This window comes from Bufo gargarizans, chromosome 6 (assembly GCF_014858855.1).
Source record: "Bufo gargarizans isolate SCDJY-AF-19 chromosome 6, ASM1485885v1, whole genome shotgun sequence".
NCBI classification, from domain to species: domain Eukaryota; kingdom Metazoa; phylum Chordata; class Amphibia; order Anura; family Bufonidae; genus Bufo; species Bufo gargarizans.
In genome coordinates this window covers 163,795,814-163,821,016 of record NC_058085.1, presented here as the reverse complement: position 1 = coordinate 163,821,016, position 25,203 = coordinate 163,795,814, and the positions used below count along the sequence as shown (strand labels likewise).

Genomic DNA, 25,203 nt, shown 5'->3' with positions numbered 1-25,203 from the left:
AGTTTGGAGTGCTGTATACTGTGGGGTGCTGTATACTGTGGGGGATGTATACTGTGGTGTGCTATACTGCTCTACTGTATACTGTGGGGTGCTGTTTACTGTGGGGTGCTATACTGCTATGCTGTATACTGTGGGGTGCTGTATACTGTGGGGGATGTATACTGTGGTGTGCTATACTGCTCTACTGTATACTGTGGGGTGCTGTTTACTGTGGGGTGCTATACTGCTCTACTGTATACTGTGGGGTGCTGTACTGCTCTACTGTATACTGTGGGGTGCTGTATACTGCGGAGTGCTGTATACTGTATAGTTTGGAGTGCTGTATACTGTGAGGTGCTGTATATTGTGGAGTGCTATACTGCTCTACTGTATACTGTGGAGCGCTGTATACTGTGGGGGGCTGTATATTGTGGGGTGCTGTATACTGTGAGGTGCTGTATACTGTGGGGGGCTGTATATTGTGGGGGGCTGTATATTGTGGGGTGCTATATACTATGAGGTGCTGTATACTGTGGGGGGCTGTATATTGTGGGGTGCTGTATACTGTGAGGTGCTGTATATTGTGGGGTGCTGTATACTGTGGGTGCTGTATAGTGTGGGGTGCTATACTGCTCTACTGTATACTGTGAGGTGCTGTATACTGTGAGGTGGTGTATATTGTGGGGTGCTGTATATTGTGGTGTGCTATACTGCTCTACTGTATACTGTGAGGTGCTGTATACTGTGGGGTGCTGTATATTGTGGGGTGCTATACTGCTCTACTGTATACTGTGGGGGATGTATACTGTGGTGTGCTATACTGCTCTACTGTATACTGTGGGGTGCTGTTTACTGTGGGGTGCTATACTGCTCTACTGTATACTGTGGGGTGCTGTACTGCTCTACTGTATACTGTGGAGTGCTGTATACTGCGGGGTGCTGTATACTGTATAGTTTGGAGTGCTGTATACTGTGAGGTGCTGTATATTGTGGAGTGCTATTCTGCTCTACTGTATACTGTGGAGCGCTGTATACTGTGGAGCGCTGTATACTGTGAGGTGGTGTATATTGTGGGGTGCTGTATATTGTGATGTTCTATACTTCTCTACTGTATACTGTGAGGTGCTGTATACTGTGGGGTGCTGTATATTGTGGGGTGCTATATTGCTATGCTGTATACTGTGGAGTGCTGTATACTGTGGGGGATGTATACTGTGGTGTGCTATACTGCTCTACTGTATACTGTGGGGTGCTGTTTACTGTGGGGTGCTATACTGCTCTACTGTATACTGTGGGGTGCTGTACTGCTCTACTGTATACTGTGGAGTGCTGTATACTGCGGGGTGCTGTATACTGTATAGTTTGGAGTGCTGTATACTGTGAGGTGCTGTATATTGTGGAGTGCGATACTGCTCTACTGTATACTGTGGAGCGCTGTATACTGTGGAGCGCTGTATACTGTGAGGTGGTGTATATTGTGGGGTGCTGTATATTGTGATGTGCTATACTGCTCTACTGTATACTGTGAGGTGCTGTATACTGTGGGGTGCTGTATATTGTGGGGTGCTATATTGCTATGCTGTATACTGTGGGGTGCTGTATACTGTGGGGGATGTATACTTTGGTGTGCTATACTGCTCTACTGTATACTGTGGGGTGCTGTTTACTGTGGGGTGCTATACTGCTCTACTGTATACTGTGGGGTGCTGTATACTGCGGAGTGCTGTATACTGTATAGTTTGGAGTGCTGTATACTGTGGGGTGCTGTATACTGTGGGGGATGTATACTGTGGTGTGCTATACTGCTCTACTGTATACTGTGGGGTGCTGTTTACTGTGGGGTGCTATACTGCTATGCTGTATACTGTGGGGTGCTGTATACTGTGGGGGATGTATACTGTGGTGTGCTATACTGCTCTACTGTATACTGTGGGGTGCTGTTTACTGTGGGGTGCTATACTGCTCTACTGTATACTGTGGGGTGCTGTACTGCTCTACTGTATACTGTGGGGTGCTGTATACTGCGGAGTGCTGTATACTGTATAGTTTGGAGTGCTGTATACTGTGAGGTGCTGTATATTGTGGAGTGCTATACTGCTCTACTGTATACTGTGGAGCGCTGTATACTGTGGGGGGCTGTATATTGTGGGGTGCTGTATACTGTGAGGTGCTGTATACTGTGGGGGGCTGTATATTGTGGGGGGCTGTATATTGTGGGGTGCTATATACTATGAGGTGCTGTATACTGTGGGGGGCTGTATATTGTGGGGTGCTGTATACTGTGAGGTGCTGTATATTGTGGGGTGCTGTATACTGTGGGTGCTGTATAGTGTGGGGTGCTATACTGCTCTACTGTATACTGTGAGGTGCTGTATACTGTGAGGTGGTGTATATTGTGGGGTGCTGTATATTGTGGTGTGCTATACTGCTCTACTGTATACTGTGAGGTGCTGTATACTGTGGGGTGCTGTATATTGTGGGGTGCTATACTGCTCTACTGTATACTGTGGGGGATGTATACTGTGGTGTGCTATACTGCTCTACTGTATACTGTGGGGTGCTGTTTACTGTGGGGTGCTATACTGCTCTACTGTATACTGTGGGGTGCTGTACTGCTCTACTGTATACTGTGGAGTGCTGTATACTGCGGGGTGCTGTATACTGTATAGTTTGGAGTGCTGTATACTGTGAGGTGCTGTATATTGTGGAGTGCTATTCTGCTCTACTGTATACTGTGGAGCGCTGTATACTGTGGAGCGCTGTATACTGTGAGGTGGTGTATATTGTGGGGTGCTGTATATTGTGATGTTCTATACTTCTCTACTGTATACTGTGAGGTGCTGTATACTGTGGGGTGCTGTATATTGTGGGGTGCTATATTGCTATGCTGTATACTGTGGAGTGCTGTATACTGTGGGGGATGTATACTGTGGTGTGCTATACTGCTCTACTGTATACTGTGGGGTGCTGTTTACTGTGGGGTGCTATACTGCTCTACTGTATACTGTGGGGTGCTGTACTGCTCTACTGTATACTGTGGAGTGCTGTATACTGCGGGGTGCTGTATACTGTATAGTTTGGAGTGCTGTATACTGTGAGGTGCTGTATATTGTGGAGTGCTATACTGCTCTACTGTATACTGTGGAGCGCTGTATACTGTGGAGCGCTGTATACTGTGAGGTGGTGTATATTGTGGGGTGCTGTATATTGTGATGTGCTATACTGCTCTACTGTATACTGTGAGGTGCTGTATACTGTGAGGTGCTGTATATTGTGGAGTGCTATACTGCTCTACTGTATACTGTGGAGCGCTGTATACTGTGGAGCGCTGTATACTGTGAGGTGGTGTATATTGTGGGGTGCTGTATATTGTGATGTGCTATACTGCTCTACTGTATACTGTGAGGTGCTGTATACTGTGGGGTGCTGTATATTGTGGGGTGCTATACTGCTATGCTGTATACTGTGGGGTGCTGTATACTGTGGGGGATGTATACTTTGGTGTGCTATACTGCTCTACTGTATACTGTGGGGTGCTGTTTACTGTGGGGTGCTATACTGCTCTACTGTATACTGTGGGGTGCTGTATACTGCGGAGTGCTGTATACTGTATAGTTTGGAGTGCTGTATACTGTGGGGTGCTGTATACTGTGGGGGATGTATACTGTGGTGTGCTATACTGCTCTACTGTATACTGTGGGGTGCTGTTTACTGTGGGGTGCTATACTGCTATGCTGTATACTGTGGGGTGCTGTATACTGTGGGGGATGTATACTGTGGTGTGCTATACTGCTCTACTGTATACTGTGGGGTGCTGTACTGCTCTACTGTATACTGTGGGGTGCTGTATACTGCGGAGTGCTGTATACTGTATAGTTTGGAGTGCTGTATACTGTGAGGTGCTGTATATTGTGGAGTGCTATACTGCTCTACTGTATACTGTGGAGCGCTGTATACTGTGGGGGGCTGTATATTGTGGGGTGCTGTATACTGTGAGGTGCTGTATACTGTGGGGGGCTGTATATTGTGGGGGCTGTATATTGTGGGGTGCTATATACTATGAGGTGCTGTATACTGTGGGGGGCTGTATATTGTGGGGTGCTGTATACTGTGAGGTGCTGTATATTGTGGGGTGCTGTATACTGTGGGTGCTGTATAGTGTGGGGTGCTATACTGCTCTACTGTATACTGTGAGGTGCTGTATACTGTGAGGTGGTGTATATTGTGGGGTGCTGTATATTGTGGTGTGCTATACTGCTCTACTGTATACTGTGAGGTGCTGTATACTGTGGGGTGCTGTATATTGTGGGGTGCTATACTGCTCTACTGTATACTGTGGGGGATGTATACTGTGGTGTGCTATACTGCTCTACTGTATACTGTGGGGTGCTGTTTACTGTGGGGTGCTATACTGCTCTACTGTATACTGTGGAGCGCTGTATACTGTGAGTGGTGTATATTGTGGGGTGCTGTATATTGTGGTGTGCTATACTGCTCTACTGTATACTGTGAGGTGCTGTATACTGTGGGGTGCTGTATATTGTGGGGTGCTATACTGCTATGCTGTATACTGTGGGGTGCTGTATACTGTGGGGGATGTATACTGTGGAGCGCTGTATACTGTGAGGTGGTGTATATTGTGGGGTGCTGTATATTGTGATGTGCTATACTGCTCTACTGTATACTGTGAGGTGCTGTATACTGTGGGGTGCTGTATATTGTGGGGTGCTATACTGCTATGCTGTATACTGTGGAGTGCTGTATACTGTGGGGGATGTATACTGTGGTGTGCTATACTGCTCTACTGTATACTGTGGGGTGCTGTTTACTGTGGGGTGCTATACTGCTCTACTGTATACTGTGGGGTGCTGTACTGCTCTACTGTATACTGTGGAGTGCTGTATACTGCGGGGTGCTGTATACTGTATAGTTTGGAGTGCTGTATACTGTGAGGTGCTGTATATTGTGGAGTGCTATACTGCTCTACTGTATACTGTGGAGCGCTGTATACTGTGGAGCGCTGTATACTGTGAGGTGGTGTATATTGTGGGGTGCTGTATATTGTGATGTGCTATACTGCTCTACTGTATACTGTGAGGTGCTGTATACTGTGGGGTGCTGTATATTGTGGGGTGCTATACTGCTATGCTGTATACTGTGGGGTGCTGTATACTGTGGGGGATGTATACTGTGGTGTGCTATACTGCTCTACTGTATACTGTGGGGTGCTGTTTACTGTGGGGTGCTATACTGCTCTACTGTATACTGTGGGGTGCTGTACTGCTCTACTGTATACTGTGGGGTGCTGTATACTGCGGAGTGCTGTATACTGTATAGTTTGGAGTGCTGTATACTGTGGAGTGCTATACTGCTCTACTGTATACTGTGGAGCGCTGTATACTGTGGGGGGCTGTATATTGTGGGGTGCTGTATACTGTGAGATGCTGTATACTGTGGGGGGCTGTATATTGTGGGGGGCTGTATATTGTGGGGTGCTATATACTATGAGGTGCTGTATACTGTGGGGGTCTGTATATTGTGGGGTTCTGTATACTGTGGGTGCTGTATAGTGTGGGGTGCTATACTGCTCTACTGTATACTGTGAGGTGCTGTATACTGTGAGGTGGTGTATATTGTGGGGTGCTGTATATTGTGGTGTGCTATACTGCTCTACTGTATACTGTGAGGTGCTTTATACTGTGGGGTGCTGTATATTGTGGGGTGCTATACTGCTCTACTGTATACTGTGGGGGATGTATACTGTGGTGTGCTATACTGCTCTACTGTATACTGTGGGGTGCTGTACTGCTCTACTGTATACTGTGGAGTGCTGTATACTGCGGGGTGCTGAATACTGTATAGTTTGGAGTGCTGTATACTGTGAGGTGCTGTAGATTGTGGAGTGCTATACTGCTCTACTGTATACTGTGGAGCGCTGTATACTGTGGAGCGCTGTATACTGTGAGTGGTGTATATTGTGGGGTGCTGTATATTGTGGTGTGCTATACTGCTCTACTGTATACTGTGAGGTGCTGTATACTGTGGGGTGCTGTATATTGTGGGGTGCTATACTGCTATGCTGTATACTGTGGGGTGCTGTATACTGTGGGGGATGTATACTGTGGTGTGCTATACTGCTCTACTGTATACTGTGGGGTGCTGTTTACTGTGGGGTGCTATACTGCTCTACTGTATACTGTGGGGTGCTGTACTGCTCTACTGTATACTGTGGGGTGCTGTATACTGCGGAGTGCTGTATACTGTATAGTTTGGAGTGCTGTATTTGAGGTAATCAAAGGTCCTTTCTTTCTACCAGGAGTGTTGCTGCAGGAGAAGTTTGCCTTAACTGTGGAGCTTTTTTTGTTAAGATTACATCAAGAAAAGGTGACGGGGCTGTTATGCTATTATACTGTAAGCTACTGTATACTGTGGGGTGCTGTATACTGTGAGGTGCTGTATACTGTGATGTGCTATACTGCTCTACTGTATACTGTGGAGTGCTATACTGCTCTACTGTATACTGTGGAGCGCTGTATACTGTGGGGTGTTGTATATTGTGGGGTGCTGTATACTGTGAGGTGCTGTATACTGTGAGGTGGTATACTGCTCTACTGTATACTGTGGGGTGCTGTATACTGTATAGTATGGGGTGCTGTATACTGTGAGGTGCTGTATATTGTGGGGTACTATACTGCGCTACTGTATACTGTGAGGTGCTGTATATTGTGAGGTTCTGTATATTGTGGGGTGCTATACTGCTCTACTGTATACTGTGGGATGCTGTATACTGTATAGTATGGGGTGCTGTATACTGTGGGGTGCTGTATATTGTGGGGTGCTATACTGCTCTACTGTATACAGTGAGGTAATGTATATTGTAGGGTGCTATACTGATCTACTGTATACTGTGGGGTGCTGTATACTGTGAGGTTCTGTATATTGTGGGGTGCTATACTGCTCTACTGTATACTGTGAGGTGCTGTATACTGTGGGGTGCTGTATACTGTGGAGTGCTATACTGCTCTACTGTATACTGTGAAGTGCTGTATACTGTTAGGTGCTATACTGCTCTACTATACACTGTGGGGTGCTGTATACTGTATAGTGTGGGTTTCTGTGTACTATAGGGTGCTATACGGCATACTGTGGGGTGCTGGGGTGCACTGTAACACTAGGGTGATCCAAGCCCCTGTCTCCTCCCTGCAGAGCCCAGTTGCCCAGAGCACTGATCCTGAGCCGCTGGAGTTTTCAGAACTGGAAGTATTTACAGTCATTCACTGTACTGTACAAGGTGTGTGGATTTTTTTTTGTGTGTGTTGTGGTGGAGGGCGTGATTGCATGCTAGGGTGTGGGAAGGCGGGATCCATGGGGCCCAAGTAAATTTTTGCCCAGTGTCCAATCAATATTAAAGACAGCCCAGTTTACGACCACATATGGGGCGCTTCTGTAAACTACAGAATCAGGGCAATATATATTGAGTTTTGTTTGGCTGTTAACCGTTGCTTTGTTAGTGGAATTTTTTTTTATTAAAATGGAAAATCTGCCAAAAAAGTGAAATTCAGAAATTTTATCTCAATTTTCTATTAATTCTTGTGGAACACCTAAAGGGTTAACACAGTTTGTAAAATCAGTCTTCTAAGCCTTCTAACGTCCCTCAAAAATAAAATGGCATTCACAAAATGATCCAAACATGAAGTAGAAATATTGGGAATGTAAAGTAATATTTTTGGAGTTATTACTATCTATTATATAAATAGAGAAATTGAAATTTGCTAATTTTTCTAAATGTTTGGTAAATTTGGTATCTTTTTATAAATAGAACTAACTCAATTTTACCACTGTAATGAAGTATAATGTGTGATGAGAAAACAATCTCAGAATGACCTGGATAAGTAAAAGTGTTTTAAGGTTATCACCACATAAAGTGACAAATGTCAGATTTGCTAAAAAATGGCCTGGTCCTGAAGGTAAAAAAAATGGCAGGGTTCTTAAGGTTTTAAGTCCGAATTGTCATATTTATCACCTTATTCGCATGTCATATTGATCACCTGGAATCATTGTGGATGGAAGGTGTATGTCATCGAGGTTCCTGGCCTCGGTGAAGTAAGAGCTGGAATTTTATCTGTCAGCAGCAGCTATTGCTAATTGACACCTAAAGATTTAGCATGGCTGTTATAGCCGATCCTGGATGGCTCTTACTGGGAGTAGTCAAAGTGCTGGGTGGCTGACTACTCCTCATGTTCCAGGCTGGGTTTTGCCAGGCATAAAAAACAGCCAGCACTGCCAGGTGTGTGGATTTACCTCACTCTCACCGTGGAGCTCAGGAGTCTGTGTGCTGTGAACTTAGGGCTGTGCTGGGATTTGAGATTTAAGCTGGGCTGGAGGACTCAGCCCCCTCTAAAGGCGAACAGGCTGCCTATGGACTTGATGAGACTGAACGACTAACAGGGTGTGAATTAAAACCCAGGAGAAAAGGTGACTTTTATTGTCTATGGACATTCCTTGTATGTGAACAAACATCAAGCCACCTGCATTTTGTGATACACCTTATCTGCATTTTGTTATACACCAATATGTGAATAAACACCGCTGTTTGATTCAAGAACTGTGCACTTTGCCTCTATACTGCATCCTATAGTCGTAACTACCAGAGCAAATCCCCACACCGCTAATAACAAGGCGATCTCTTTAGGACAGGAATCTACACTAAATTCTAACTCCTCTAGTGCCATACCCCATTAAATGCAGTGAATGCAGGTTCCAAAAGTTCTTGTCCTAAAAAAGTTGCCTTGTAGTTGGCGGACAGGCACAAATGATTTTGTACAAAATGTTTTTGCCAATAAACTTACATTTATAATGTAGCATTAGCACATTTTATATAGTGAGTATGGCACTATTGTATTTACTTTGTTGTTTGTGTTTGTAGAGTGCTGCTGTGTTGCGTTTATTCTTGTTTCCAGCCATGGCGATGTGCACCTGTGCACTGGGATCTGCTGACTAACCTCCACTTTTTTTTTTGCAGTCTGTGTTGGAGGTGTGGCTGACTCCATTGGTCGTGCACTTCTGATTAACCTATCTGTCCCACAGGATGATTTTAATTAGTGCAAGTATAAAGCTGTAGCCTGCTCTCCCTGAATTTAACAGGGACCATTTTTCACGAGGAGAGTTAAAATACAGAGTGGGATCAGCATGCATGTGGAACCTGCCTTCACCAAATTTAACCCCTTAAGGACCCTTGCTGTACATGGACATCACAGCTGGACGTCACTTAAGGACCAGTGACATATATGTACGGCAGGCTGATCGGGCGGGTGCAGGAGCTTCTCCTGCCCAATCAGCGGCACGGACCCAAAAGTCACTGACAGTCCCTGCTGCATACGGCAGCATTGGTGAAAACCAGTCAAAGTTGACCACGGCATACATTGGGTTTGTGGAGGGTACAGGTGCCCTCTGCTTCCCCATCGGGTCCCCGCACTGCAGTGGCGGGGACCCGATGGCAGAGAAGGCAAACCCGATGCCTTCCATAGGCATTGGAGCTTGCCTTCCTCGGAAGCCTGTGAGATCCAGCACTTAGGCATAAAAGCTGACAGCCAATGCATTACAATACAGGTTGTATTGTAATGCATTGCAGAGGAGATCAGAACCCAGAAGTTGAAGTCCCAGAGTGGAAAAGTGTATTTCATAATAAAAATAAAGTTTCAAGTAAAAAAATAAAAAAATTCCCAAAATAACACATAAATGTATTGCCGCGTCCGTAACGACCGTCTCTACAAAAATATCACATGATCCACTCCCTCACCTGAACACCGTAGAAAAACTAAAATAAAAACTGTGCTAAAACAATCATTTTTGGTCACCTTACATCACAAAAAGTGCAACACCAAACGATCAAAAAGGCATATGCCCCCCAAAATAGTACCAATAAAACCGCCACCTCATCCCGCAAAAAATTTGCCCCTACATAAAACAATCGGGCAAAAAATATATATATGGCTCTCAGAATATGAAGACACTAAAACATAATTGTTGTGTAAAACTTAAATAAATAAAAATAGTCTACATATTAGGTATTGCCGCGTCTGCAAAAACCTGCTGTATAAAAATATCACATGAACTAACCCCTCAGGTGAACATCATAAAAAAAATATAAATAAATAAAAACCGTATGAAAATTATTTTTTTGTCACCTTACATCACAAAAAGTGTAATACCAAGTGATCAAAATCCACCCCCCAAAATAGTACCAATCAAACCATCATCTCATACTGAAAAAAATTATCCCCCTACATAAAGATAGTCGCTAAAAAAAAATAATTAAATATATGGCTTTCAAAATATGGAGACCCTAAAAAAATCATTTTTTGCAAAAATGATTTATTATGTAAAACTGAGTAGTCATATTTGGTATTGTCGCATCCGTAGCAATCTGCTCTGTAAAAATACTACATGATCTAACCTGTCAGATGAACATTGTAAAAAACAAAAAATAAAAACTGTGCCAAAACAGCTACAGTCAGGTCCATAAATATTGGGACATCGACAATTCTAACATTTTTGACTCTATGCCCCACCATAATTTGAAATGAAACAAACTAGATGTGCTTTAACTGCAGACTGTCAGCTTTAATTTGGGGTATTTACATTCAAATCAGGTGAACGGTGTAGGAATTACAACAGTTTGCATATGTGCCTCCCACACATCAAACTTTCACTTTTTAATACTTGGTTGCAAATCCTTTGCAGTCAATTACAGCATGAAGTCTGGAATGTATAGACATCACCAGACGCTGGGTTTCTAGGCCTCTACTGCAACTGTCTTCAGTTCCTGCTTGTTCTTGGGGCATTTTCCCTTCAGTTTTGTCTTTAGCAAGTGAAATGCATGCTCATTCGGATTCAGGTCAGGTGATTGACTTGGCCATTGCATAACATTCCACTTCTTTCCCTTAAAAAACTCTTTGGTTGCTTTTGCAGTATGCTTTGGGTCATTGTCCATCCGCACTGTGAAGCACCATTCAATGAGTTCTGAAGCATTTGGCTGAATATGAGCAGATAATATTGCCCAAAACACTTCAGAATTCATCCTGCTGCTTTTGTCAACAGTCACATCATCAATAAATACACGAGAACTAGTTCCATTGGCAGCCATATATGCCCACACCATGACACTGCCACCACCATGCTTCACTGATGAGGTGGTATGCTTAGGATCATGAGCAGTTCCTTTCCTTTTCCATACTCTTCTCTTCCCATCAGTCTGGTACAAGTTGATCTTGGTCTCATCTGTCCATAGGATTTTGTCCCAGAACTGTGAAGGCTTTTTTAGATGTCGTTTGGCAAACTCTAATCTGGCCTTCCTGTTTTTGAGGCTCACCAATGGTTTACATCTTGTGGTGAACCCTCTGTATTCACTCTGGTGAAGTCTTCTCTTGATTGTTGACTTTTACACACATACACCTACCTCCTGGAGAGTGTTCTTGATCTGGCCAACTGTTGTGAAGGGTGTTTTCTTCACCAGGGAAAGAATTCTTCGGTCATCCACCACAGTTGTTTTCCGTGGTCTTCCGGGTCTTTTGGTGTTGCTCAGCTCACCGGTGCGTTCCTTCGTTTTAAGAATGTTCCAAACAGTTGTTTTGGCCATGACTAATGTTTTCGCTATCTCTCTGATGGGTTTGTTTTGTTTTTTCAATGATAGCGACAGCTTTTTGGATCTCATCTTGAGAGTTGACAGCAACAGATTCCAAATGCAAATAGCACACTTGAAATGAACTCCGGACCTTTTATCTGCTCATTGTAATTGGGATAATGGGGGAATTACACACACCTGGCCATGGAACAGCTGATTAGCTAATTGTCCCATTACTTTTGGTCCCTTAACAAGTGGGAGGCACATATGGAAACTGTTGTAATTTCTACACCGTTCACCTGATTTGGATGTAAATACCTTCAAATTAAAGCTGACAGTCTGCAGTTAAAGCACATCTTGTTCATTTCATTTCAAATCCATTGTGGTGGTGTATAGAGCCAAAAATGTTACAATTGGGTCGATGTCCCAATATTTATGGACCTGATTGTATTTTTTGTCACCTTGCCTCACAAAAAGTGTAATAATAGCAAACAAAAATCATATGTACCCTAAAATAGTACCAACAAAACTGCCACCTTATTGCCCAGTTTCCAAAATGGGGTAATTGTTTGGGAGTTTTTACTCTAGAGGTGCATCAGGGGGTCTTCAAATGTGACATGACAACTTAAAGGGGTTATCCGGGTTCAGAGCTGAACACAGACATACCTCCATTTTCACCCTGGCACCCCCCCTGACTTGAGCATCAGAGCAGTTCATGCTCCGATGCTCTCCTTTTCCCTGCGCTAAATCGTGCAGGGCAAAGGCATTTTTTGGAGATCTGTTGACATACCGAGGATCTCCATGGGGCTGCCAGGAAGCCCGGTGACGTCACCGGCACTGATGGGCGGGATTTAGCGCTGCCCTAGCCAGTAAAACGGCTAGTGCAACGCTAAAGCCCGCCCATCAGAGCCGGTGACGTCACCGAAAACACTGCCGGGCGGAAGTTTCCCCCCGGCACTGTGTTATTGAAAACAAAAGAGACCTTGCCCTGCGCGATTTAGCGCAGGGCAAGGGAGCGCATTGGAACATGAGATGCTCCGATGCTAGCCTCAGGGCATATTGCGTTCCTTTCCTTCTGCGTCCTGCCGTGTACCCGTACAGCAGTTTACGACAACACATGGGGTGTTTCTGTAAACTATAGAATCAGGGCAATAAATATTGAGTTTTGTTTGGCTGTTAACCCTTGCTTTGTTACTGGAATTTTTTTTATTAAAATGTTAAATCTGCAAAAAAAGTGAAATTCAGAAATGTCTTTTTCCTTTAATTCTAGTGGAACACCTAAAGGGTTAACAAAGTTTGTATATCCAGTTTTGAATACCTTGAGGGGTGTAGTTTCTAATATGGGGCCATTTATGGGTGGTTTCTATTATGTAACCCCCACAAAGTGACTTCAGACCTGAACTGATACTGGAAATTTTCTTTAAAATTTTAAGATTTGCTTCTACACTTCTAAGCCTTCTAACATCCCAAAAAAAGAAAATGAGAATTTGCAAAATGATCCAAACACGAAGTAGACATATGGGAAATGTAAAGTAATAACTATTTTAGAAGGTATCACTATCTGTTTTAAAAGCCTAGAAATTGAAATTTAGAAAATTTTAAATGTTTCAATTTTTTTGTAAATTTGGTATTTTTTTATAAATAAAAATGAAATATTTTGACTCAAATTTACAACTGTCATGAAGTACAATATGTGACAAGAAAACATTCTCAGAAGGTAGAGGAAGTATTTAGTGCAGGTTCCTGTCCTAATGAGATCACCTTGTTGTTGGCGGACGGGCACAAATTTTGTACATAATGTATTTGCCAAGAATCTCACATTTATAACGTATCATTAGTATATTTTCTATAATGAGTATGGCACTATTGTGTTTACTCTATTATTTGTGTTTGCTGCATTGTGTTTGTTTTTCCTTGGAGGAAAAAGGATTAAGAGGTTAAAAAAACCAGTATTAAAGTGGTTTCACAAACACAGCTTTTTTTTGTCAATATGCCACTACAGTTCTAGTTGCAGTTTTGTAAATAACGTGGAATCAGAACTGGAACCAGTAAGAAGGAGAAATATAAGTCCTTCCTTTATATCCCCTCCTAACTTTGGCTTAAAAAAACTGCAAGAAGAACTGCAGTTACGTAGAACCACACTGAGGGTACATTCACATGGGATGAAATTTGTGATGGAAGAAATCCTTTGGAATTTACAGCATAATCCACATTGTGTAGACTGGAAAAGTAGATGAAATTTGTTAAAATCTCATCCAGTTTGTTGGTACTGTAAAGCCTCATTTACACATCTATGTCCATGCTTATATCCGTGAGTAGGTGGTCAGTGATGCATCCGTGAAGGATCCATGTGTGGTCCGTGTGTCCATTTTTTGCTGTATGTGTGCCATCCGTGTTTCACTAACATTGCACAGCTGAAAAATAATTTTCAAAGCATCTCTTCCAAATAATCCGTCAAACACGGATGCAACATGGATGGCATCTGTGGCCTTCTTGAACCCATAGATTATAATGGGTGTGATGAATCTGTCAACACAGATAAAATAAAGCATGCATCCGTGCTGAAAACACAGACCCACGGACCATGGTAAAAATACTGATGTCTGAATACACACATTAAAATAAAAGGGGACGTGTGCTGTCCGTGGAGAACATGTACAGCACACGTCTGTTGAACACTGACTTGTGAAGGAGGCTTAAGACACTACGGATTTTTCTCCCATAACTCTGGACGGAAAACCTGCAGCAAGTGGTGAAAGCACCATAAGAAGGGTGTCGCGCATAGGCCCAGATTAATTAATATGTCTGTTTCACATTTGGAGTAAACAGATCCGGCAGGTTGTGTTGGCCAGGAACAGCCTGCGGGATACGTAATTACCGGACGCAACCGTTTGCTATTGAGATAAAGTCCTGCCCCATTCACTATAATAGGGACCAGTGGAGATTTGGCTATTACCCGGCAAATATGCTGTCTAAGCTTACACCATCTACAGAATTAGTAAATCTGGGCCACAGTATTTTTAGGAAAAACTGTTTTTTTGCAGCATTTTTTTCCATTTTTGGCAATAAATGAAGTGGCCAGATTCTCTACAAACAACACTTTTTATGGCATTTTCCTCCTTTTTTATGTGATTTTTGAGTCCATGACATTTTCTTTCAGAACACACCATGCTCTACAGCTAAATATTCAGACATTTTTTATAGACTTCTCTATAGTAAGAAAAAAAAAGTCTGGAATAAAAATACATTTAAAAAATGTGTGACCCAAAAAGTTGCAAAAAAACTATTGTCATTTATTACATATTTTACAAACTCTAAAAAGCCACCAGAAAAGTGTGTGGGAAGGAAGCCTAGGGTCCTGCTCACACAGTAAATTTGCAGGTGCCAAATCCATTGCCCCTTCCGCGGGTAAAGCTGCTGCAGCTTTTCAATTTGAATACTGCAGACTCGCTTGTGGTTTACCCCTACTAGTGTGATCGTGGCTTTAAACCATTGGCCTCACATACAGCATTGTTGTCTCACTGAAAAATACAGTGAAAAGTCTGCTGCAGATTTTGGCGTGGATCCATGGCAAAAAGTACAACAAAAAATGTGACAAAAAGTGGATGTATTACGTGCATGTATTAAATAGCTGTGGATTTCACTGTCTGCACTGGAAAGTGTGAAATCTGCCGTCGAGACCTACAGCATAAATTAACCTGCTGCAGATTTCAATTTATGCAGTTTTTTTTCATGTGGATGAGATTTCTTTAAATTTTGTCCACTTAGCTGGTACAATGCTGAAGATTTGCCGCATGAAAATCTGCGATGGCAAATCTTTAGCCTGCCCACCACACGTGAACGTACCCCCAAGGGTTTTCTGACCCAATCAACCCCTCATTTCCTAGTAAAACGATAACGTGATAATGTGTTGGTTACTATTCTCCTATTTGGCTTCATTTGGAGTAACAGACAACGATGCATTGAATGTGGACCCGGGATCTCTGAAGTATATGGTCCGCTAGTTAGATTTTACAGCAACAGACCAAAGATTGCAATAACTTGTAAGTGGTTCATTGGCAAGTCACAAGGGAGATGTGAGATTGCAGGGAAGCTGTGCGGTAACGCATGAATGCTATTTACTGCAAGCAGTCCTTATTTTAACAAGACTGTGGGGACATCCGTAAATAGTTTGCGAGAAAAGCATGCTGTTGAAGAAAGGAGTGACTTCTATTTTCTGAGAAGTGCCAATCAAGCAGTGCACACTTGGTGCTGCTCTGAGACAAAGCTAACAGAGGGGTCGTTGTTCAGAAGGATCCCCAGAGAAGGAAGGGAGAGGGGAGGAGGAGGAGGAGGTGGTGCTGCTGCTTCTATGGAGGGGGGAGCATGATGGGTGTGGAGAAGAAGTAGCTGATGGTTTCAGGGAGGAGAGGAGAGACATGAGGGGATACAGAGAGTGGTGAGAGGGGTGGGAGATCCATAGCAAGCTCCTCCTGAAGACAGACTGTGAGCATGATGCACTCCAGTGTTCATTCAGGACCTAGTCACCAACTTCTCACTCAGGTCCTAACTTCACAGATTGGGGGATGTTAAAAGGATCAGTTAGAAGGAAAACTGCAAAGATCCTGGTGCTCTCAGGAACCCTCTACGCTCTATTGAAGGGCAGGGAACATATCTGAGATCAACACTCAGCAAGGAACAAGCTGCTGACATGGGGGCTGCCCTGCTGCTAACTAGCAAACACCCTGGGTTCAGTGCCACCCGGCTTGGATTTTAAGTTCAAACTAGCCTGAGGAACAGTCTGAGAAAAGAAGCTGTGGAAGTGGCAGGAAACTGACCGCTGTGCCTCCCCCATAGTAAGTACACGTTTTACTTTTAGGAAGGTGGAGGAAGGGGGCGACATGGGGATCTGGGATGGCAGAACTATATAATCTTCCTTCTGCTTTATAATTCTGTCATTATAAAAATGAATCCAGGATGCTGATTAGAAACTGCGGTCATGGAGGAGCATTGTGCCAAGTTACACATCATCAGAATAGCTTGGAATGATAAAAGCATATATATATATATATATATATATATATAAAATGTAATCTGTTTGATTTAACTTTACTGTCAAATAAATAAAATCTACATATCAAACCTGCCACCAGGTAAGTCACGGATTGACCCTTGCGTGTCACAAAGATTCTCCATCTCATATGATAGCATTAATTTTTATGTCTGACACCAAAAAAAGTGCCATATATTTTAACACATTTATTATTAAAGGCGCGTTCTTGTGTACTGGCGACATGTATATGGTTATGAGATGTGCTATGAACAGTATCGTACAGTTGAATCTACTGGTTGTGGATTTCAGTTGAATATTATAGTCAATTGCAAAAGAAAAAACTGGATCGCACATCCACGTGATATGCTTTGATCTCATAACGGCTACTCAGCAAGGAACCAGCGCTACTTGGCGCATGTGTACCGCCTCCTATGCTACAAACTGAGGCATTAGTGTACATTTTGATAAAAAGGGATAAGCCCACTCACCACGCCAAGGTTGCCTCTATGAATGGGACCTGCTCTAAATTTGGCGCGACACTGGGCGACGACCACTGATGCCTCAGCACCGAGCCATCAGGCGGCGGGACCCTGCAACCAAACAGCACCCCTGCTGCTTGACAATGCTAAACCTAGCACTGACCCCAACCCAACCCAACCGGACAGCACCACAACGACAATGGCCATCGCACCATGTGAACAGTTGTCAAAGCTCTCAGGAACTCCAACTGAGAGCATGGTAAGTTCATTTAAACCCTCATGCAAAATTTTTACTAATTAAAATCACCTGGACCGAATGGGAGTGCTGATACCAGAATTAAAAAAGGGACAGATTCTCTATACATGTGCAAAAAAAAGAAAAAGAACTGGATCGCACAGGGTTTAAATGAACCCATCATGCTCTCAGTTGGAGTTCCTTTTTCTTTCTTTTTTTTTGCACATTATAGTCAATTATACTGTTTGTAGTACATTTCTAATAGGAGTTCAGTGCGACTACAGACACTACCTCCACTGACAGATCTACTATTCCTGACTGCTAGTTTGACAGCTTCTCATAAAATGCTTATATTTGGCACTTTGTGATACGAGCCAGCCTGGTTCATGTGATCTGTTACTGGCAGCAGACATTCAGTGAACAAGGAAATGTGAAACGGATTTAAGAAAAATAACCTGATGGAAAGTCTGTCCCAAGCCCCTGAATGTGCATGGATTTCTGCAAACCCCATTCAGATCAATGGGACGGTTGCAGAAATCTCTCCAACAAATCTGCAGTGTGTGGACATCTCTCAATAGCTTAGCTACTGCTCTGGGAATGCAAGGATTCAAAACAATGAAGACATTAACAATTACAGTTTTACAAGTGAGGGTATGTTCACCGTTGCGGTTCATATCCGGCAGGCTCTTCTGGTAGCCTGTCCTGGCATAAATGCCGGCTGTCAGACAAAAATCATTGCATGCAGCGGTATTTGTCTGTCTGAAACCAGGCATTTATGCAGAAAAGCGCCAGATCAACGCAGGACCTGGAGAAATCTAGCAGGATGCTCCCTGCTGAAGTTGGATAATCCTAGTTAGTTGCCTGCAGCCGTAGTAAAGTCAGCCATCTGTTGCCGACAATCATCTCTCCAGATCCCCCATACGCATGCACATTTGGTTCGGCTGAGTATGCATGTGTTGTAAATGGAAAAGGTGAAAAAGCTGCTGTCAGATACCTATGACAGGTGACTTATCTCCTTGAGAACAAAAGCATTGGACATGTCTAAACCCAACATGTCTAACCCTTCTCCACCCATCTGGTGTCGATAGATAGACAGAAAGCACCCAATTCACATTAGATGGTGGGACAATCCTGCCAATATCTATTGTGTATGACCGCTTTAGGGCTCTTTCACACTTGCAGTAGGACGGATCCGGCAGGCTGGTCTCCCTGTCGGATCCGTCCTTCCGCTGTTTCGCCGAGCCGCTGGACCGCCGCTCCGTCCCCATTGACTATAAGCATGGCAGTGCACGGCGAAAGCCGCAGGACTAAAAAGTCCTGCATGTCCGACTTTTTAGTTCGGCGGCCTTCGCCGTGCACCGCCGCGCTGCGCCGGAGCTCAGCCCCTGTCCCCATTATAGTCCGGCGGCTCGGCGAAACAGCGGAAGGACGGATCCGACAGGGAGACCAGCCTGCCGGATCCGTCCTGCCGCAAGTGTGAAAGACCCCTTACTTAGTGTATAATGTCAAATCCAGCATTTAGTGATAGTTTTAAAGGTTTTTTAAAGCATTTTTTCTGGTCTTTTTTTGGGGGGAGGGGGCTCTAAAGCGAGATGATCATGGGACTCTGTATGAAATTATGAGACTGTCCACAGTCTAGTTTTTGGGGTTAGTGCATTTGCTTAGGTGTTTTTCTCCATAGGCTTCTCAAAAGAACTTTAACCTGCTAGTGACCACCCATATGCCTTTTTTACAGCGGTCACTAATGGGTCTTAGGCTAGGCTGCCGTCTCCCGTGCAGCGAGAGCCGGGGCATGGGTCTCACACAATAGCTGGGCTCCTGCTCTAACAAACCAGACCAGCAGAAGCACCAGTCTGGGCCATTTAACCCCTTAGAGGCCACAGTCAATAGTGACGGTGGTATCTAAGTGGTTTAGAGTGAGGGAGCTCCCTCTGTCTCCCATCGGCACCCCAAGAATGAGATGGCAGGATGCCGATGTCTTGGCATGGCAGCCTGGGGCCTAATATAGGACCCAAACTTGCCTGCAGTGTGTTCCCATCAGGCTGCTCCTTTCTGGCGCAGCCTGTTGGTGACTAGCAGTATAGTACTGACAGTATAATACACTGTACTGCATAACAAGTACAGTGTATTATTGAAGCGATCAAAAGATAGCCTGTTAACGTCTACTTGTGGGACAAGTAGATGGTTAAAATAAAATAATAAAAATACAAATGAAAAAATAAAAAAAATTTCCACAAAAAAACAAACACTTTTCAATAGAAAAAAATGCAAACATAATGGGGGAGATTTATCAAACCTGGTGTAAAGAAAAACTGGCTTAGTTGCCCATAGCTACCAATCAGATTCTAACTTTCATTTTCCAAAGGAGCTCTAAAAAATGAAAGGTGGAATCTGATTGGTTGCTGTGGGCAGCTAAGCCAGTTTTCCTTTACACGAGGTTTGATAAATGTCCCCCAAAATGATTATGTAACTGAGCATTTTCCAAATATCACGAGAACATCTCATCTTCTCCCTGGCTATGAAATGGTCCGCAGTATTTGGGCAGCGTCACTGCCAGGGAGAAGACGAAGCCAACTGCGAAGAGCAGAAGTCTTCTCCTCCCTGTACTGATGATAGTGATTAACATATTAGGCACCAAAACGAAACGGGGGGCATAGTGGCGCAACAGAGGAGCGGATCTTGAAAAAAATTGTGGGATGCCATCTTCTGAACTTGAGCTACAGTATGAAGTAGTGCTTTTATTTTTTTAAATGGTGACAGGTCCTCTTTAAGCTATAAATGAAGCTGCCTTCAGTCCTGACCATGTTGTTTTGGCTACATGCATACACGACCGTATGTGTTTTGCGGTCTGTATGGCATCCGTTTTTTTTTTTGCGGATCCATTGTAATAATGCCTATCCTTGTCCGCAAACTAGAAAAAAATAGGACATGCACTATTTATTTTGCGGAGCAACGGAGCGGACATACTGATGCGGACAGCACACGGTGTGCTGTCCACGTTTTATGCGGACCCATTGAAATGAATGGGTCCGCATCCTATCCGCAAAAAAAACGGATCGGACACAGAAACAAAATACAGTCCTGTGCATGAGGCCTTTAGGTAGTGTGGTATATGTTTCTTTTGACTTTGATCTACTTTGCAGGATAACAGGCTGAACTGGATGCACCTATGTTTTTTTTAAGAAATCATGTCACTATGCTACTTTTCTTATGTGAAGTCTGGTGGTGGCCAATTTCGATACATAGTTTATATCAGCTGAAAGGCTGAGTATTAGAGTATATAACAGCAGGTAATAAATCTCTGCACCACTGAGCAGTTTAATCTGTGAGAGCCATCATTACAGCTATATTTATTGTTCTCCAGATCTCCTAAAAATAGGTATCACTAAAGGGCCCTTTACACAGGAATCCGCCAGATACTCGCTAAACCTATAATCTTATGAATGCTCATTAGAGATTATCTGGCAATGTAAAGGTGCCGCCAATTACTTGGTGAACGAGCGAAACACTCGTTTGGCTGGTAATTGGGTCGTTTGTGCAGGAACATAAATGGTTGTTTGTGCAGGCACCTAAATCATCTAAACACGCTCTGCTGCCACCAAACGATGATTCTGCGCGGGGGCAAGTGATGACATTAGTGATCGCTCTTCCTCAAACTGTGGAGGAGATCGCTGCATGTAATAGCAGCAGCCACCTCCACTGACAAGCAGGCAATTGCCGGGAAGGAACACTTTCTTCCCGACAATCGCCTGCTGAATTGTCCCGACTAAAGGGACCTTAAGAAATGGCTGTAAGGAACTGACAATATATAACATATGTACAATTTATGTGAGATATTTCTTTTTGACTATACGGTCTACAGTTGCCTGCAGGAAGTATTCTATATGCTGATATCTCGCTTGCATTGTATAGAAGTACTCTGTTCTTTTAAAGGGCTTTTATCTGTTATGCAAAATGTCTATAAAACATAGCGTATATTAAGACAAAGCGGCGAAGTCCGGGACACTGATAGATCTGTGTCAGAGAGTAGTCTGGGCATGAATGGAGCTCATGGAGCTAAGCATTAAAACCCTCTGCCTACTATTCACGTTCACTTAAAACACGCCTAAAGCAGAAGAGACTTCAAAGCCCGAGGCAATGAAGAGCGGATGGCTTTCGGTTCCTTTGTGAATATATCCATATGTCTGGAGGATTCACATACGGCAGAAGCTCATCCCGCAAAACCCCAAAACTGCTGTTTAGAACCACAGGAAACGTGTACCATTTCACAGCATGTGTACAATCGCTTGGCTGCTCCGAAATACCACCTGACAATAACAGTAAATCTATAACTATGTCCTATGTCACTCTTTATGAGAAATATTCGCAAATGTAGATAATGACGAGCATAGTAAGAAAGATCCGTTCTAGCAAAGCAACAGTGCTCTTCAGTGCTGTACAGAGGAGCCACTGTGTGAACAGCTGATGACTCAGGGTCAGAATCATGAAAGATTGTATTATGTATTTCCAGTGCACGTACCAAAATGATGCATGTCCTAGGAGGATAAATAATCTGGGGGGATAACGTAATATGACTATTGCGTCTTTCTTCAAGGATTTTCCACAAATATAAAAAAAAATAGAACATGTTCTATTTTGTCCGTTTTTTTCACTGACAGACTGCCGCCATACAAAATGGGTCAGTTTTTAATGTCCGCTTCTCAGAAAGGCATCAGTGAAAAAAGTGTCCGTTAACCACCTTAGCTCCCCTAGCTTAAACCCCCTTAATGACCAGACCACATTTTACAATTCTGCACTACACTATTTTCACGGTTTATTGCTCGGTCATACAACTTACCACCCAAATAAATTTTACCTCCTTTTCTTCTAACTAATACAGCTTTCATTTGGTGGTATTTTATTGCTGCTGACATTTTTGCTTTTTTTGTTATTAATCAAAAATGACCGAAATTTTTGCAAAAAAATTTAATTTTTCACTTTCTGTTGTAATTTTTTTCAAATAAAATTACATTTCTATATAAATTTTTCTCTAAATGTATTGTTCTACATGTCTTTGATTTAAAAAAATGCAATAAGTGTATATTTATTGGTTGGGTAAAAGTTATAGCGTTTACAAACCATGGTGCAAAAAAAATTATTTACGCACTTTAACTTTCTGAGCACCTGTCATGTTTCCTGAGGTTCTACAATGCCCAGACAGTAGAAACACCCCACAAATGACCCCATTTCGGAAAGTAGACACCCTAAGGTATTCGCTGATGGGCATAGTGAGTTCATGGAAGCTTTTATTTTTTGTCGCAAGTTAGCGGAAAAGGAATTATTTTTTTTTTTTCTTACAAAGTCTCATATTCCACTAACTTGTGACAAAAAATACAATTTTACATGAACTCACCATACCCCTCACGGAATACCTTGGGGTGTCTTCTTTATAAAATGGGGTCAGTTGTGGGGTATTTATACTGCCCTTGCATTTTAGGGGCCTAAAAGTACTCATTGGAATTTGGGCCCCTTTGCGCACCTAGGCTGCAAAAAAGTGTCACACATGTGGTATCGCCGTACTCAGAAGAAGTAGGGCAATGGGTTTTGGGGTGTATTTTTACATATACCCATACTGTGTGTGAGAAATATCTCTGTAAATGACAACTTTTTACATTTTTTTATACAAAGTTGTTAATTTACAGAGATATTTCTCTCACCCAGCATGGGTATATAAAAAATACACCCCAAACCACATTGCCCGACTTCTCCTGAGTATGGCGATACCACATGTGTGACACTTTTTTGCAGCATAGGTGCGCAAAGGGGCCCAAATTCCAATGAGTACCTTTTAGGAGGGTATTTTTAGGCATTTGGATTCCAGACTTCTTCTCACGCTTTAGGGCCCCTAAAATGCCAGGGCAGTATAAATACCCCACATGTGACCCCATTTTGGAAAGAAGACACCCCTAAGGTATTCCGTGAGGGGCATGGCGAGTTCATAGAAGATATTTTTTTTTTTTGGCACAAGTTAGCGGAAATTTTTTTTTTTTTAGTTTTTTCTCACAAAGTCTCCCTTTCCGCTAACTTGGGACAAAAAGTTAAATCTTTCATGGACTTAATATGCCCCTCAGCGAATACCTTGGGGGTGTCTTCTTTCCAAAATGGGGTCATTTGTGGGGTGTTTGTACTGCCCTGGCATTTGAGGGTCTCCACAATCATTACATGTATGGCCAGCATTAGGAGTTTCTGCTATTCTCCTTATATTGAGCATACAGGTAATGAGATTTTTTTTTTCCGTTCAGCCTCTGGGATGAAAGAAAAAATGAACGTCATTCTTCATTCGCATCGATCAATGTGGATGAAAAAATCTCTGCCAAAAAATGTGCAGAAAAAAAGAGGGGAAAGGCGTATGCCCAACATCCAAAATATCCAAACTGATTTTTTTTATCGCCGCAGCGCTTGTGTAGTGATTGTGCAGTGATTTAAAAATAAAAGGCCTGATCGGGCAAACACTGCGTTTTGGGTGGAGGGCCAGCTAAGGTGACACTAATACTATTATACTAATACTATTATAGATCTGACTGTGATCAGTTCTGATCACTTACAGATACTATAAAGTACCAATGCTGAGTAACGATACGCTAATCAGCGAATCAGTGACTGCGGTGCGGTGGGCTGGGCGCTAACTGAAGCTAACTACCTACCAAAGGGGCCTAAACTAACCAAAACCAAACAGTCAATACTGGTGGGGAAAAAAAAGTGACAGTTTGCACTGATCACTTTTTTCCCTTTCACTAGTGATTGACAGGGGTGCTCAAGGGGTTAATTGGGGTGATGGGGGGGTGATCTTGGGCAAAATATGTAGTGCTTGGTGTACTCACTGTGATCTGTGCTCTCTGCTGGGACCAAGAGACGAAAAGGACCCAGCAGAGAGCACAGAAGCCATTTAACACATTATATTTATAAATATAATGTGTTATATGGCTGGTGGTTCGTTATTTTGAAAGTCACCAACCTGCCAGCGCTGATCATTGGCTGGCAGGCTGGTGACCAACTGCTTTTGCGCCTTTGCCGACCCGCACTGCGCATGTGCGGGACAAATATGCACGTCATCTTGCGTCTCGCGAGATGACGAGTAGATGCGTCAAGGAGGAATAACCCGTCCGCCCGCAGGACGCATCTCTGCGTTAGGTGGTCGGGAGGTGGTTAAAAATGTCATTTTTTAACAGCCTTTTTTTTCACGGTCGTGTGCATTCATGAACACAACCTTATTTCGGCTCTATGTAGTACAGATTTGTAATACCGTGCCTGTAGACTGCAATGGGCCCATACTGGATCCATACTTGGCACAGGCATTTTTCTCACAGAGGTATTTTCCCCCATAAAAGCTTGTTTGTCGCTTGTATAATCTTTTGCAGCACATGAAGAGTTACCCAGATATTCCAAAATATAACACTTCACTAAGACATAGCAGCCTTGCATTCCAGTCAAACATGGACTATTTTAGCAATGTAACACATAGGTGAGACACTACACTTTGCAATGTGTGCTCATATTCATTATCACTTCCGTACCAGGCTGTGATTAATGAGTTCTCATCATTAAGAAGGTTTGAGGGTGAGTGTAAATTAGCAATGCATTTGCATGTGACAAATAAAGTCAAATGTCAAGTCTTTCTCAAGTCACGTCAGTGCTAGGCCTCAGGCACACGACCGTTGTTTTGGTCCACATCCGAGCCTCATGCACACGCCGTGTGCTGTCTGCATCCATTGCTCCGTTCCGTGGTCCGCAAAAAAAAACAGGGTACTTTCACACCTGCGATGTTTGATTCAACGTTGCCTGCACTGCCTGCTTGATGAGGCAAACTGTATGCAAA

General features: G+C 43.2%; 1 protein-coding gene across 1 annotated transcript in view; it reads left to right on the top strand.

Moving 5' to 3' along the window:
- The first annotated feature begins 16,037 nt into the window (after positions 1-16,037).
- The window catches only part of CHST3 (carbohydrate sulfotransferase 3), a 140,378-nt gene continuing 131,212 nt past the window's right edge, over positions 16,038-25,203 (top strand). Inside the window, exon 1 of the mRNA XM_044298319.1 lies at positions 16,038-16,437. The gene's annotated coding sequence lies outside the window, so the exon portion shown is untranslated. The remainder of the gene's footprint in view (positions 16,438-25,203) is intronic.